Source organism: Camelina sativa, chromosome 6 (genome assembly GCF_030686135.1).
Source record: "Camelina sativa cultivar CO46 ecotype springtype chromosome 6, ASM3068613v1".
NCBI lineage: Eukaryota > Viridiplantae > Streptophyta > Magnoliopsida > Brassicales > Brassicaceae > Camelina > Camelina sativa.
Genome location: NC_141885.1, coordinates 9,637,062 through 9,654,638, shown reverse-complemented (window position 1 = coordinate 9,654,638; position 17,577 = coordinate 9,637,062).

Here is a 17,577-nt window from a genome sequence, read left to right as displayed (position 1 = left end):
TTGCTGTAGATGTGATCACAAACCTTGGAGCTTGCAGACTTGGTGAAGATGTCAGCTAGCTGATCTTGACTCCTTGTGTGGCATGGTAACACCACTCCTTCTTCAATCTTCTCTCTCACCTTGTGGCAATCGCTTTCTATGTGCTTGGTCCTCTCATGAAAGACTGAGTTTGTGGCAATGTGGATAGCCGCTTCATTGTCGCAGTGCATGGTCATGGGCTGCTTTGTCTCGATGCCTAAGTCCTTGAGTAGGCCCTTCAGCCATGTCATCTCGTTAGTGAGCTTCCTCATAGCTCTATACTCGGCCTCGGCGCTAGAGCATGAAACCACCTTTTGTTTCTTAGACCTCCATGTAACCAGGTTGCCTCCAACAAACGTGCAGTACCCAGTGGTGGATCTCCTATCCAGCGTGTCGCCATTGTAATCCGCATCACAATAGCCAACGATTTCGGTGTTGTCATTCTTGCCCATCCAAATACCTTGACCCGGACTGCCCTTGAGATAGCTTAGGATCCTTTCGACTTGACTCCATTGGTACTTGCTTGGTGCCTTCATATGTTGGCTAACCTGATTCACAGCATAGGATATGTCAGGTCGTGTGATAGTAAGGTATATCAGCTTACCTACAAGCCGGCGGTAGCGTGTGACGTCTAAGAATGGCTCGTCCATTGGTTCCTTAGGTCGGCCTTCTTTTGCCCGTAAGCTCTCCCCCTTTCGCTTGAGCTGGTAATCTTCATCAAGGGGCGTAGCAGCCGGAGACACACCAAGCTTGCCAGTCTCCTCTAACAAGTCAAGAGTAAACTTGCGTTGTGAGAGGAAGAGTCCTTCCGGTGAGCGACAAATCTCAATACCAAGAAAGTATTTGAGTTCCCCAAGGTCCTTGATGTCAAATACCGACTTGAGAGAGTCCTTGGTGTCCTGAATGGCCGCCTTATCATCACCAGTCACGATGATGTCGTCGACGTATATGAGCACCACCACCCAACCAATAGAGGTGCGACGCGTGAAGAGAGTATGATCAGCCTCCGATCGCGTAAAACCATCAGTCTTGAGAGTGGAGCTTAGTTTGTGGTACCACGCTCGTGGGGACTGCTTAAGGCCATAGATGGCCTTACGTAGCCTCAAGACTTTTCCGGGTGTAACCATGTCTTCAAGGCCGGGAGGAGGCGTCATGTACACTTCTTCATCAAGTTCACCTTGAAGGAAGGCGTTCTTCACATCCATCTGCCATAAGTCCCATGAGAGGTTAACAGCAAGAGACAGCACAACCCGAACCGTATGGAGCTTGGCCACGGGTGCAAAGGTGTCCGTGTAGTCCGCGCCATAGGTTTGGGTGAAGCCACGGGCCACTAACCTGGCTTTATGCCGTTCAATGTCACCATTGCTCAAATACTTTATGGTAAACACCCATTTGGAGCTAACTGCCCGCTTGCCTTGAGGAAGATCCGATTCGTCCCACGTATGATTCCGGATCATGGCGCCAGTTTCATTCTTGACCGCATCTAACCAAACTTGATGTTCCTTAGCTTCATCATATGTCTGCGGGATCCAATTGGCGTCCACTTGGCCGAAGAAAGCTTGGTGATCAGCAGGTAACAGCTCAAGGGAACAAACGGACTGAATGGGATGAGCGACAGCTTGGCTGTTGTAATAGACACGCTTGTTCTTCCAAGTGGAGGGATCTGATCGAGGTCTGGTGCTCCGACGCAGGACTGGTGCCGGAAGTGGATCCACGCTAGGCAACACGGTGGACGTACCGTCCGTAGGAGCCGTCTCCGTGTTTTCCTCGGTAGAGGCCGCCGCCGGAGCATGCGTGTCCGTTGTAGGGCCAGGGACGGGAACACCGGTTATGGGTAGGCCAGACCCGAGAGATTCACCATCTTGGGCTGAACCATTGTCATTTGCATCTCCTTGGTCAGACCCACCATCGGTAGAATTTTGACTTAGTGTTGGCCGCACGGCACCCGTTGGTGGAGATGGGTTGCCAAGGTGATCAAGAAGGAACCGTAGACTCGAAGCTCGGTCATTAGGTGAGTGAGAGAGATCTTTAAGGCTGTTCCAATCCCTCTTGTCATGGTAGCCCACATGTTCTAGAAACCGGACGTCTCGAGAGACATATAGTCGACTTGTGGCCGGATCATAACATTTGTACCCCTTTTGTGTGGTGGAGTAGCCAATGAACATACACTTTGTACTTTTGGCATCCAGCTTACTCCTTTGTTCTCCTGGTACTAACACAAAACAAACACAGCCGAAAACTCGTAAGTGATCAAGAGATGGTTTAAATTTGTTTAGTACTTCAAATGGAGATAAGTCATGAAGAACTCTAGTTGGTGTTCGGTTGATTAGGTAGCATGCAGTCATCACGGCATCACCCCAATATCGTTTAGGAACACTCGAATGGAACATGATTGCCCGCGCCACTTCCATGAGGTGCCGGTTCTTCCTCTCGGCCACACCATTTTGTTGTGGCGTGTAGGGACAACTAGTTTGATGGAGAATGCCATGCTTGGAGAGATGTTCTTTGAACTTGCAACTTGTGTATTCCCCCCCATTATCAGACCTAAGTACCTTAAGTTTAGCATTGAAGTGATTAGTCACATAATTTTGAAAATTGATAAAGGCATCAAATACTCTATCTTTAGATGGCAACAAGGTAATCCAAGTGTATTTTGATTTTTCATCAATAAAAGTCACAAAATACTTGTTATTATCTCTAGATAGGCATGGTGATGTCCAAACATCTGAGTGAACCAAATCAAAACAATTCTCATAAATAGTAGTTGACTTAGGAAAGATAGACTTGCAATGTTTTCCAAGAATACAAGGTTCACAAGTAGAATTATCAAAAGAAATATTAGGAAACATCAACCCTAAAGCACGTGAATGTGGGTGGCCTAGCCTAGCATGCCACACCATATTCGAATCAACAACAAAACAAGACTTAGTAGAGGATAAATTTGGATCGGTTTTCTCTAGGACATAGAGATCTCCACTCCCTTGCCCTTCTCCAAGAACCTTTCCAGTCTCAATATCCTGAAAATAAACATTGTTAGGACCAAAGATTGCATAACAATTCAAATCATTTGTGGCCCTCTTAACCGATAGTAAATTGGAGGTAAAGGTAGGCATAAAGAAAGCTTTTGAGGTTTTATCAAATAGTTTCAAGTCCCCTATTCCCTTTACTGGTATTTGTTCTCCATTTGCAATAACAACATTTCCTAAGGCCGGTTTTATGTTGTCAATTAAACTAGGGTTACTAATCATATGATGTGAGGCTCCCGAGTCAATAACAAGCGATTTGCTAGGCCTAGAAGTAAAGAAAGAGATACCAGACTCCTTAAGTGAAGCAATGGAGCGGATGAGAGCCTCAAGGTCTGACTTCCTCACCACATCTCCGTAGGCTGCGGTCATGGCCACCTCATCTCCCTGCTTTGATGATCCGGCTCCTTTATCGCTAACTGCTTCCTTTGAGAGGTTGGCTTTGAACTTGGCCGGCTTGAGATGAGGATGGAGAACCCAGCACTTGTCTTTCAGATGACCCCGCTTCTTGCAGTAGTCGCACACCAACAACTTCCTCTCCTCTTGCTTGTACATTCCTTTGTTGGCCGAAGCAAGCTCCCCCTTACCGCTAAACAAATCAAGGGATCCTTGCTCTTTCTGAATTTGGGAGCAGATATCCTCAAAGGAGGGGAGCTTCTCTGCCCTTAGGATGTGCTTCAAGAGGTCGTTGAAGGACGGGTTCAAGGTAAGTAGGAGTCCGAAGACTTTGTCTTGCTCCTTTCTTTCGTTTAGCACACTTGCCTCAAGTGTACTTGGCCGCAACATGTCAAGCTCGGACCATAGTGCACGGAACTTACCAAGATGCTTAGTGAACTCCACATCATCTTGGTTAAGATCATTTATGGCCTTCTTGACCTCAAAGACTCTAGTCATGTTAGAGACATTACCATACACGCCTTTAAGTGTTTCCCACAGTTCCTTGGCCGTCTCGCAATATGAGTAGGCCTCAAGGATAGGCGTGTCCAGAGAGTTTTGGAGAACAGATAGGACAACTTGGTCTTCTTGGAACCATTTGGCCTTCCTCTCGCTCTCTTCCTCCGCTTCCGCCTCGGAAGCGTCCTCTCCTTTGGGGTTTTTCTTTGGGACATAGTCGGACTCGACATGACTCCAAAGGCCACGACCTCCAAGGGCGGTTCTTGTGGTTCTTGTCCACAGCAAGTAGTTTGTCCCCTTTAGGACAACCGGTGAAACAATGGGCTTGGCGTTTTCCATGGTCGGATTTCTATGGACCGATGGGTAAAGCTTTTACCCGGAGAATAAATGGGATGCGAGTAAGAAGAAACGAAGATAAGGAGACTAGAGTGTAGAAATGAGTAGGAGAATGAGATTAGACTGTAGAGAATCGAAGAACTTGCTCTGATACCATGTAAGACTTTGTAGAATAAAGAAGAGAATCAAGAGATTGATGAGAGATATCGGTAGACAAAGAGAATGAGGAAGAAGAAAAGATTAGGTTATTGTTCCATAAGAATACATATTACAATGTAGGCTAAAGTCTATATATATCAAGGGAAAATTAGGGCTACACCCTCTACCAACCGATCGTATAAGTGATAGGGACAAGGAGAGAGATAGAACTAATCCCAACGGTGATAGTGACCCGTCCTAGTCTCCTTAAACACAACATAACCCGTGACTCCACTTGTTCCTCCTCTCTAACGGCTACAAGCGACATTCTAGATCCTTCTCATGGGCCTAAGGAGAGCAGGCCTCCTCATTGTCTTTACACACTTACATGACTCGGCCTTATTGCTTGGTTGTACGGACGGCCCCATAATTGTACGGACGGCCATGGCTGCCTTAGGCTTATTCTCTTGATCAATAGTTTTATCCCAAAAACAAGCTTAAACCAAGAAAACATGCTAAAACCGAGAGAAAACATTGATTTGAAGCAGTAACAGATATATTACTCTTTCTAGGGTCAAAATATGTAACAATCCAATGCATTTGACTAATTATAAGAGTTCGGGTTGAATTTGGAGTGTTTAAACACCACTTTTACCCATTTTGTCCCGAAACAGGCTAAAACCGAGAAAAACACTGATTCGAAGGAGTGAACAGCTTTTTACTGCTTATAGAGTCAAAATGTGTGACAATCCAATGAATTTTACTAATTGTAAGAGTTCCAGAAAAATTTGGAGTGTTTAGACAACACTTAAACCGTTTTATCCTAAACAGGCTTAAATCGAGAAAACAGGCTAAAACCGAGAGAAACATGGATTCGAAGCAGTAAACAGCTATTTTACTCTTTCTAGGGTCAAAAAATGTAACAATCCAATGCATTTGACAAATTATATGAGTTCGGGTTGAATTTGGAGTGTTTAGACACCATATTTACCCATTTTGTCCTGAAACAGGCTAAATTCGAGAAAACATTGATTCGAAGAAGTAAACAGCTTTGTTACTGTTTCTAAGGTCAGAATGTGTGACAATCCAATGCATTTGACTAATTGTATCAGTTTCGGATGAATTTGGAGTGTTTAGACAACACTTAAGCCCGTTTTATCCCAAAACAAGCTTAAACCAAGAAAACATGCTAAAACCGAGAGAAAACATTGATTTGAAGCAGTAACAGCTATATTACTCTTTCTAGGGTCAAAATATGTAACAATCCAATGCATTTGACTAATTATAAGAGTTCGGGTTGAATTTGGAGTGTTTAAACACCACTTTTACCCATTTTGTCCCGAAACAGGCTAAAACCGAAAAAACACTGATTCAAAGGAGTGAACAGATTTTTAATGTTTCTAGGGTCAAAATGTGTGACAATCCAATTAATTTGACTAATTGTAAGAGTTCCAGAAAAATTTGGAGTGTTTAGACAACACTTAAACCGTTTTATTCTAAACAGGCTTAAATCGAGAAAACAGGCTAAAACCGAGAGAAACATGGATTTGAAGCAGTAAACAGCTATTTTACTCTTTCTAGGGTCAAAATATGTAACAATCCAATGCATTTGACTAATTACATGAGTTCGGGTTGAATTTGGAGTGTTTAGACACCACTTTTACCCATTTTGTCCCGAAACAGGATAAAACCGAGAAAAACACTGATTCGAAGGAGTGAACAGCTTTTTACTGCTTATAGGGTCAAAATGTGTGACAATCCAATGAATTTTACTAATTGTAAGAGTTCCAGAAAAATTTGGAGTGTTTAGACAACACTTAAACCGTTTTATCCTAAACAGGCTTAAATCGAGAAAACAGGCTAAAACCGAGAGAAACATGGATTCGAAGCAGTAAACAGCTATTTTACTCTTTCTAGGGTCAAAATATGTAACAATCCAATGCATTTGACTAATTATATGAGTTCGGGTTGAATTTGGAGTGTTTAGACACCACTTTTACCTATTTTGTCCTGAAACAGGCTAAATTGGAGAAAACATTGATTCGAAGAAGTAAACAGCTTTGTTACTGTTTCTATGGTCAGAATGTGTGACCATTCAATGCATTTGACTAATTGTAAGAGCTCAGGATGAATTTGTAGTGTTTAGACAAAAATTAAGCTCGTTTTATCCCAAACAGTCTTAAACCGAGAAAACAGGCTAAAACCGAGAGAAACATTGATTCGAAGCAGTAAACAGCTATGTTACCAATGCATTTGACTAATTGTAAGAGCTCGGGATGAATTTGTAGTGTTTAGACAACACTTAAACCCGTTTTATCCCAAAACAAGCTTAAACCAAGAAAACAGGCTAAAACCGAGAGAAAACATTGATTTGAAGCAGTAACCAGCTATGTTACTCTTTCTAGGGTCAAAATATGTAACAATCCAATGCATTTGACTAATTATAAGAGTTCGGGTTGAATTTGGAGTGTTTAAACACCACGTTTACCCATTTTGTCCCGAAACAAGCTAAAATCGAGAAAACATTGATTCGAAGCAGTGAACAGCTTGTTACTGTTTCTAGGGTCAAAATGTGTGACAATCCAATGCATTTGACTAATTGTAAGAGTTCGGGATGAATTTGGAGTGTTTACACAACACTTAAGCCCGTTTTATCCCAAAACAAGCTTAAACCAAGAAAACATGCTAAAACCGATAGAAAACATTGATTTGAAGCAGTAAACAGCTATGTTACTCTTTCTAGGGTCAATATATGTAACAATCTAATGCATTTGACTAATTATAAGAGTTCCGAATGAATTTGGAGTGTTTAGACAACACTTAAACCCGTTTTATCCCAAAACAAGCTTAAACCAAGAAAACATGCTAAAACCGAGAGAAAACATTGATTTGAAGCAGTAAACATCTATGTTACTCTTTCTAGGGTCAAAATATGTAACAATCCAATGCATTTGACTAATTATAAGAGTTCGGGTTGAATTTCGAGTGTTTAAACACCACGTTTACCCATTTTGTCCCGAAACAAGCTAAAATCGAGAAAACATTGGTTCGAAGCAGTGAACAGCTTGTTACTGTTTCTAGGGTCAAAATGTGTGACAATCCAATGCATTTGACTAATTGTAAGAGTTCGGGATGAATTTGGAGTGTTTAGACAACACTTTAGCCCGTTTTATCCCAAAACTAGCTTAAACCAAGAAAACATGCTAAAACCGATAGAAAACATTGATTTGAAGCAGTAAACAGCTATGTTACTCTTTCTAGGGTCAATATATGTAACAATCCAATGCATTTGACTAATTATAAGAGTTCGGGTTGAATTTGGAGTGTTTAAACACCACTTTTACCCATTTTGTCCCGAAACAGGCTAAAACCGAAAATACACTGATTCAAAGGAGTGAACAGATTTTTACTGTTTCTAGGGTCAAAATGTGTGACAATCCAATGAATTTGACTAATTGTAAGAGTTCCGGATGAATTTGGAGTGTTTAGACAACACTTAAACCCGTTTTATCCCAAAACACGCTTAAACCGAGAAAACAGGCTAAAATCGAGAGAAAACATTGATTCAAAGCAGTAAACAGCTATATTACTCTTTCTAGGGTAAAAATATGTAACAATCCAATGCATTTGACTAATTATAAGAGTTCGGGTTGAATTTGAAGTGTTTAGACAACACTTTTACCCATTTTGTCCCAAAACAGGCTAAATCCGAGAAAACATTGATTCGAAGAAGTAAACAGTGTTGTTACTGTTTCTATGGTCAGACTTTGTGATCATTCAATGCATTTGACTAATTGTAAGAGCTCAGGATGAATTTGTAGTGTTTAGACAAAAATTAAGCTCGTTTTATCCCAAACAGGCTAAAACCGAGAGAAACATTGATTCGAAGCAGTACAAAGCAATGTTACTCTTTCTAGGGTCAAAATATGTAACAATCCAATGCATTTTACTAATTATAAGAGTTCGGGTTGAATTTGGAGTGTTTAAACACCACTTTTACCCATTTTGTCCCGAAACAGGCTAAAACCGAGAAAACATTGATTCGAAGAAGTAAACAGCTTTGTTACTGTTTCTATAGTCAGAATTTGTGACCATTCAATGCATTTGACTAATTGTAAGAGCTCAGGATGAATTTGTAGTGTTTAGACAAAACTTAAGCCTGTTTTATCCCAAACAGGCTTAAACCGAGAAAACAGGCTAAAACCGAGAGAAACATTGATTCGAAGCAGTAAACAGCTATGTTACCAATGCATTTGACTAATTGTAAGAGCTCGGGATGAATTTGTAGTGTTTAGACAACACTTAAACCCGTTTTATCCCAAAACAAGCTTAAACCAAGAACACATGCTAAAAACGAGAGAAAACATTGATTTGAAGCAGTAAACAGCTATGTTACTGTTTCTAGGGTTAAAATATGTAACAATCCAATGCATTTGTCTAATTATAAGAGTTCGGGTTGAATTTGGAGTGTTTAAACACCATGTTTACCCATTTTGTCCCGAAACAGGCTAAAAGCGAGAAAACATTGATTCGAAGCAGTGAACAGCTTTGTTACTGTTTCTAGGGTCAAAATGTGTGACAACCCAATGCATTTGACTAATTGTAACAGTTCCGGATGAATTTGGAGTGTTTAGACAACACTTAAGCCCATTTTATCCCAAAACAAGCTTAAACCAAGAAAACATGCTAAAACCGAGAGAAACATGGATTCGAAGCAGTAAACAGCTATTTTACTCTTTCTAGGGTCAAAATATGTAACAATCCAATGCATTTGACTAATTACATGAGTTCGGGTTGAATTTGGAGTGTTTAGACACCACTTTTACCCATTTTGTCCCGAAACAGGCTAAAACCGAGAAAAACACTGATTCGAAGGAGTGAACAGCTTTTTACTGCTTATAGGGTCAAAATGTGTGACAATCCAATGAATTTTACTAATTGTAAGAGTTCCAGAAAAATTTGGAGTGTTTAGACAACACTTAAACCGTTTTATCCTAAACAGGCTTAAATCGAGAAAACAGGCTAAAACCGAGAGAAACATGGATTCGAAGCAGTAAACAGCTATTTTACTCTTTCTAGGGTCAAAATATGTAACAATCCAATGCATTTGACTAATTATATGAGTTCGGGTTGAATTTGGAGTGTTTAGACACCACTTTTACCCATTTTGTCCTGAAACAGGCTAAATTCGAGAAAACATTGATTCGAAGAAGTAAACAGTTTTGTTACTGTTTCTATGGTCAGAATTTGTGACCATTCAATGCATTTGACTAATTGTAAGAGCTCAGGATGAATTTGTAGTGTTTAGACAAAACTGAAGCCTGTTTTATCCCAAACAAGCTTAAACCGAGAAAACAGGCTAAAACCGAGAGAAACATTGATTCGAAGCAGTAAACAGCTATGTTACCAATGCATTTGACTAATTGTAAGAGCTCGGGATGAATTTGTAGTGTTTAGACAACACTTAAACCCGTTTTATCCCAAAACAAGCTTAAACCAAGAAAACATGCTAAAAACGAGAGAAAACATTGATTTGAAGCAGTAAACAGCTATGTTACTGTTTCTAGGGTTAAAATATGTAACAACCCAATGCACCTTGACTAATTATAAGAGTTCGGGTTGAATTTGGAGTGTTTAAACACCACGTTTACCCATTTTGTCCCGAAATAGGCTAAAAGCGAGAAAAAATTGATTCGAAGCAGTGAACAGCTTTGTTACTGTTTCTAGGGTCAAAATGTGTGACAATCCAATGCATTTGACTAATTGTAACAGTTTCGGATGAATTTGGAGTGTTTAGACAACACTTAAGCCCGTTTTATCCCAAAAACAAGCTTAAACCAAGAAAACATGCTAAAACCGAGAGAAAACATTGATTTGAAGCAGTAACAGCTATATTACTCTTTCTAGGGTCAAAATATGTAACAATCCAATGCATTTGACTAATTACATGAGTTCGGGTTGAATTTGGAGTGTTTAGACACCACTTTTACCCATTTTGTCCCGAAACAGGCTAAAACCGAGAAAAACACTGATTCGAAGGAGTGAACAGCTTTTTACTGCTTATAGGGTCAAAATGTGTGACAATCCAATGAATTTTACTAATTGTAAGAGTTCCAGAAAAATTTGGAGTGTTTAGACAACACTTAAACCGTTTTATCCTAAACAGGCTTAAATCGAGAAAACAGGCTAAAACCGAGAGAAACATGGATTCGAAGCAGTAAACAGCTATTTTACTCTTTCTAGGGTCAAAATATGTATCAATCCAATGCATTTGACTAATTATATGAGTTCGGGTTGAATTTGGAGTGTTTAGACACCACTTTTACCCATTTTGTCCTGAAACAGGCTAAATTCGAGAAAACATTGATTCGAAGAAGTAAACAGCTTTGTTACTGTTTCTATGGTCAGAATGTGTGACCATTCAATGCATTTGACTAATTGTAAGAGCTCAGGATGAATTTGTAGTGTTTAGACAAAAATTAAGCTCGTTTTATCCCAAACAGGCTTAAACCGAGAAAACAGGCTAAAACCGAGAGAAACATTGATTCGAAGCAGTACAAAGCAATGTTACTCTTTCTAGGGTCAAAATATGTAACAATCCAATGCATTTTACTAATTATAAGAGTTGGGGTTGAATTTGGAGTGTTTAAACACCACTTTTACCCATTTTGTCCCGAAACAGGCTAAAACCGAGAAAACATTGATTCGAAGAAGTAAACAGCTTTGTTACTGTTTCTATAGTCAGAATTTGTGACCATTCAATGCATTTGACTAATTGTAAGAGCTCAGGATGAATTTGTAGTGTTTAGACAAAACTTAAGCCTGTTTTATCCCAAACAGGCTTAAACCGAGAAAACAGGCTAATGTTAGAATTTAGAGAGAGTGAGCTGCAAGATACACTCTACTCCAATATAAACTCACAAGAACACTTAAAGTGGAATTTGTGTGTTCATGTGTAAAGCCTTTAAGATACAACTCAATGAGAGTGTTCTTAAGGTAAAGAAGGAGTTATACACGCCAATATAAGCTGTGCATACTCAAGAATAAGTATGAGAGGCAACAGCACTCTCACACCAAAGATAACCCAATAACCCTTTAGAATAGTTTAGAGAATAGTGTAGAGAATGGAATGAAAGAAAGGTGGAGACCAAGCATTGCCAAAGCTTGGTCTCTCCATGAGATTATCAAGACTAGATTCTACCCATTTTAGTGTAAAGAGACGAGTTTAGTAAAGGGAAAAACTCCCCATTGGAGAGCTTAATATTATTAGTGATATGTGTTACATATTTATATAAGGAGTGAATGGAGTATGTGTCTCCCTTCTAAACCTAATTGAAACGGCCACATATACATACACATATACACAATTGGTAGTGTGGAAAGTGACATGAAGAGAGAGGGGAGCTGGTCCTAAGCATGTAGATAGTGACAGCTCCAAAGTGACCTCTTAAGCCAACATGTGACTCTTCCACTTGTTGCTTCTCTCTCTAATACCAACTTGTGATCTTTGAATGTTGTTGGACGCCCAAGAGTGATAGGGACACCTCCTAAACGGATCTTTAGGTCACATGTGACTCCTTGCAACTTGCATTGACTCCAAACTCACATGGGACCACCTTTTGCCGCCCAAACTCTATTTGAATCCTAGGGCCTTCTTCACTCCATTCATTGGCCCTAGGTTTGTACATCTTTATCAGCATATCTTGACCCTATATTTGCACAACTTCATCTTCGATACTGACCCGAGGTTTGCACATTCTTCTTTGGTAGTTTAACCTCGGTTTAGCACAACTTGATCTTGATAACTTATGACCCGGATTATGCACACGCTGTGGTCTTGATAACTTGACCCGGACTTTGCACATGTGTTTCTTGATGGAGAGTGGCGAGTGAACTCCCGGGTGTGTGACTTCTTCATCCGGTTCAATACTCCCCCTCAAGCTTAAGTGTAGAGAGATCGGAGGTTAAGCTTGAAGCTTCATGAGCCTTCTTTGAACTCCATCATTCTCATTGCATCTTCCTCTCTAATACTCCCCCTCAAGCTTGGGCGGTGGGGACCAAAGACCAAGCTTGCAACACACAAAGAACTACCTCATTAAAAACCTTAGCAAAGAAAACCACTTGGGATAAAACTTTGCCAAGGGAAAAAGAGTATAGCCTTTATGGTTGAATGGTGTAGCTTTGGCCTTGGTTTGAATGTGGGATGGCTTTGGCTTCTTGCTTATTTTGCTCACACACCATTGCTTCATTATCGAAGTGAACCTCTTCTTCTCATCTAGCTTACAAATGGCTTTGTTTCTTTTACACCTTCAACAAAAGATGTAAAGAGATTCTTAAGTATATTTGCCATGAGAATAATATTAAGCTTAGATTGAGACATGAGAAAATAAATTGGAAAATGAGCTAGCAATTACTCAGTCTAAATTCATTTTAATATATATCTAAAACTCAGATTTTAAACATGAAATAAATTCCAAATTTCAATTCTTAAAATGACAAATTAAACATTAATAAACTGTTTTAACACAAGGCAATTCTCTAAAACCACAACCTAATATTTGTTCTCTAAATTCAGATTCTAAGAATGACAAATTCACTATATGCATGACTAATCTGATTCAAATGAGGTTAATGAATTAGATATATTGAAAAAGTTTAAGGGTTTAGAGATAGCCTTTGATCTTCTTTGTTGGTTGAGACAATCTTTGCACCACCACTTGAGTTTCTGCCCCATGGGTCTCCTCTTTATGGTTCTCTTGATCCCAATTATCTTTATCTTCAAACTGCTTCTATAGCTCCATGAGGGAATTTTACACCTTTCCCCCCCCTCAAGATTGACTTGAATGGTGAATGAAAGCCAATCTTGAAGGGTTTTGTAAATCCTACTTCAGCTCAAACAATGGACCGACCAGTCCAGTAAGCACTTCAATGTAGCTTCTTTTGAAGCTTTGTTCGTGTCCATTCAATGGCCACTCGACCCTCAAATTATCTCAATGGTCGAGTGCTTCTTCTCAGTCGCGCCAGACTGATATATCTCCACTTAATCAAGTATAACTCGTGAACGGTTGCTCCGATTGGAATGATCTCACCTCCGGTGAACAGACAACTCAATTGTCTACAATATTTGTGAAGAGCGCGGAAGCTGGAAAAGAGTGGAAGACCTCCGTATGTGTCGAGAACCAATCCTGAACATTTGTCCACACCCTTCTTGTCACTTCTTTACTGCTCATAAGAACCAAACGTTTTGGAGCTTCTTTGTAGTATCCTTAGAGCTTCTCCACAGCTCCACACACTTCATAAAAAAAAATTGGCTCCTTCCTCTAAGTGTTTCTATTCATTGTAGTCCTTCATGACTTGATTTCTTTTCTTATGGATCCCTTTGCTTTATCTTGTGTTTCTCATTAGAGTGTTCACACATGTCTCCTCTCCTTTAAATCTTCATCATAAGATTTAAAGAAAAATTTTAAAGTACATGTTGTGGGGTTTTAAGAAAACACTTAACAAAACTTGAGAAACCAAATAAAGAATTAAGATAACTAAGGTAATGAAAAATACTATATTTATTAGAAAAATATTTAAAAACGAATTTAAAATATTTTTAAAAATATTTTTAAAAAAACGAATTTAAAATATTTTTAGATAAATATAGAAATAAATAAATTCAAACATGAAATTCAAATTTTAAAACTTGAATTAAGATGAATTTAAATAAATTAAAAGATAAGAGTTTAGAGGGTAGCCTTTTAAAGTAGAGATGTGGTTTGAATCATCTTTGGGACCACTATCTTGACTTGGTCATGGCTTGGGCCATGTCTTGAGTCTTGAGTCTTGAAACCTTGTGCCTAGAAGATCTCAACTAGTGCACATTCAATCAGCTCTTAACAACTTTGACACTACCACACATGCTTTGGAGCTGATTCATCACCTTCCACCAGCTTTCCTCTCCACTAGATCTTCCACCATAGTCAACTCCGGTCTGCTTCCTCCGGTCAGCCTCTCTGGACTGCCATGTTCAAGTCATCCGGCTTAGTACTATGGTTGGGCTTGTCTGCGGTCTCTGAAGCTTGATGGTCATTGGTTCTAACTCCAAGCATTGATGATGCGCCGGAATGATATATGCCCACTGAATCGGGCATAACTTTTTATCTGTTGCTCGGATTGATAAGATTTCACTTCCACTCTAACGATGACTCTATCGTCTAGAACTTTTGTGAAGAAGGCGGAAGCTGAATCGCAGTGGAAGGCTTTCGTACGAGTCGATCTTTGAGACGTTTCGGCAGAGATTTTACTTGTTGCCGAGAATGGAGTAACCAGAACTTGTAACTTAGTAACCGAAAGTATTTGTAACCAGAATGAGAGTTTAGTAACCAGAATGAGAGTTTTAGTAACCAAGAGTGAAAGATTTTAGTAACCAAGAATAAGAGTTTAGTAACCAAGAAGAGTGTATGAGTGTTTGAGTGTTTAGTGTTTAGTATTAGAGAGTAAGGAGGAAGAGAGAGGAGAGGCCGGTAAGGCCGAGCCTTGGAAGAAGAGAAGAAAGGCCGGAAAGGCCATGTAAAGGCCGGTAAGGCCATGTCCGTGTCCGTGAGCGACCATGTACCGTGTCCGTGAACGGACCCATGTCCGGTGAGCGGCCAGTTAGGCCGTGAACACATTGAAGAGAAGGCCCGTCCGTACAGGCCCGTCCGTACAGGCCCGTCCGTACAATGAAGAGAAGGCCCGTCCGTACGGTCTCGGCCCTTAGGCCTACGCTCGGTCCAGTAGATAGAGAGGCCGAGTTTGAGAGGCTTGGGAGAAAGGAAAACGAGGCCTTACAAGGGAGAGAGGCCCATAAAGAAGAAGAAAGGAAAACCCACAAGGAAAAGGAAGGAAGGGAGAAGATTCACGTGAGCGTTTGGTGAAGGAAGGAAGTCGCTTTCACCAAGTTGAATTGAGAACGTCCCTATCACCTTCTTCTTCTCTCTTTGTGTCTAACGGTCATATGACCTTCTTCTCCTATATTAATGTATAATCTCTCATATGTAACATATCACAATATTATTCAATAGAAGAGAAACCGATTTCCTCTCTATACTTGTGTTCTTGTTTCATATTAACAATGTAGAGAGTTTAGGATTAGCGGTTAGGGGCTGCCCTTAAGGCAGCCTATTCTCTTCTCAAATCCACCTAAACTCTTCTTATTTACTGCTTTACTTAGCCTAGATTACTGATTCTTAATCCTCCTTCTCCTAAGTACACAAACTCTAAGTGTTGTGATACTAGAAGAGGATAAGTCTCAAACTAGTGCTTCTCCTAGTTAGGATCCGCTTACTCTCTAGTATTTGGGTTCTATCTAGCTTGTTTATGGGGAGTTCATCACAAGTTGATGTTCTCTCCTCCCCCTTGAGAATGAGTTAGTTTGTTGTGGGTAAAGGGGGATTCATTCACCAAGTGTTTGTCTACCCTCTCTTGTGAGCTTTGTCTCATAAATCCCAACATGGTATCAGAGCAAGGTTCTGTTCTTGGTGATTTAAACTCATTCTCAAAGTCGTTTTTCTTAGGAGTTAGCTTAGTTAAAGTTTTAGACTTTGCTTAGGTGTTAAATCGCTTAGCTTAGTTTCTTTAAAGCTTTAACTTTGCTTTTGTTGTTAAAAACGATTCTCTTACAGCTCAATGTTGAGTAAGCTTGGTCTCTTATCTTGTTAGAATTTGTAGACCAAGTGAGTGAAGAGAAATCGAGTTTAAAAGCCTCATCCTTATGCTTTACCGATTTGGTAATAGTTTTGTCTAAATGGGGAAGTGATGAACCGATGAACAAATTATGTTGTTCAGGGTGAGGATTCACGGTTCTTGTGTGCTTGAATGAGCCACGAAATTCTTAGGATTTAGTTCTCTTAGGATTTAGTTAATTTTCCTCTAAAGGTTTAATTTTGCTTTTGTTAAATTTCCTTTAAAGGCTTAATTACTAAATCGCTTCTTCTTCTTCTCAAGGTTGAGAAAGCTTTGTTTCTGGCCATATGGTGTGTCCAGATTCGAGTTTGGGGAAGAGAGAGTTCTTGTTTTTAGCATGTATGGCCCGCTTGGTCAAATAGATTCAAGTTGGTCCAAGATGCATTCTTTTAACCAATGGACAAAAGGTTGTTCCAAAGGTGTTTCTTCTTTTATTTGAATTTTGAACATGGAAAGCATCTTCTATATGCTCTTTCGTGATCCTTGAAGGCATTAGACTCTTGGAGAACACCTGTTTAAGTGATTCTACCATGAGAAGTGTCCTAAACCTTTGGAGAAACTAATTTTCCATAAGGTCCATGTGTTTCAGCCATTAAAGCACCAAAAGAGATTGTCTTCTTGGTTGTTCTTGGCTGTCAAAGCTTCTGCAAACTCAAGAAAACAGAGTATAACTCTGTCCATAAGAACTCTTGAGCAAATTCTCTATTCTACTCTCCACTCACCTTATACTTCCGCCCATATACTCTACTATACTCTATACTCTTGGTTACTAATTCTCTGGTTACTTATTCTCTAAATTCTATTTTATTTTCAGTAATAGTCTATATTCTCTATTCTCTAATCTCTAACAATCTCTTGTTTAGAATCTGTTCCATTGAATTTGGTTTCAGCTTCAGCCTTGAAGATTGTGTGGAGCTCGCCTACTATCTCAAGAAGAAGAAGTGGCGAGGTTGAAGGCTATAAGATAGCCATGAGGAGAGCGCAGCACAATGCCTGGAGTTAGAACCAAGGGCCACCAAGCCTTTGTTAAGCTGGTGGAAGGTGATGAATCAGTCCAAGAGCATGTGTGTTAGTGCCAAGTTGTTGATCGGATGTGCACAATGGTCTTTAGGAAAGGTGATGCACAAGGTTTCAACTGTTGATTGGATGTGCACAAGAACGGTGATGCACAAGGCTTCAACTGAGGTGATGAGGTTTCAGCCCATCATCAAGTAAAGGTTACGGGGGAGATCAAGTGACTTCAGACCGTACCTCACAGATTCTGCTCGGCCACAAGCAAAAGTCTTTACTTAAAGCTCAGCCGAAGCGTCTCAAAGATCGACTCGGACGAAACCCTTCCACTGCGATTCGGCTTCCGCGTTCTTCATTAAAGTTCGAGACCACAGAGTCATCTTGCCAGTGGAAGTGGAATCATACCAATCCGAGCAGCCGTTCGAAAGTTATGTCCGATTCAGTGGGC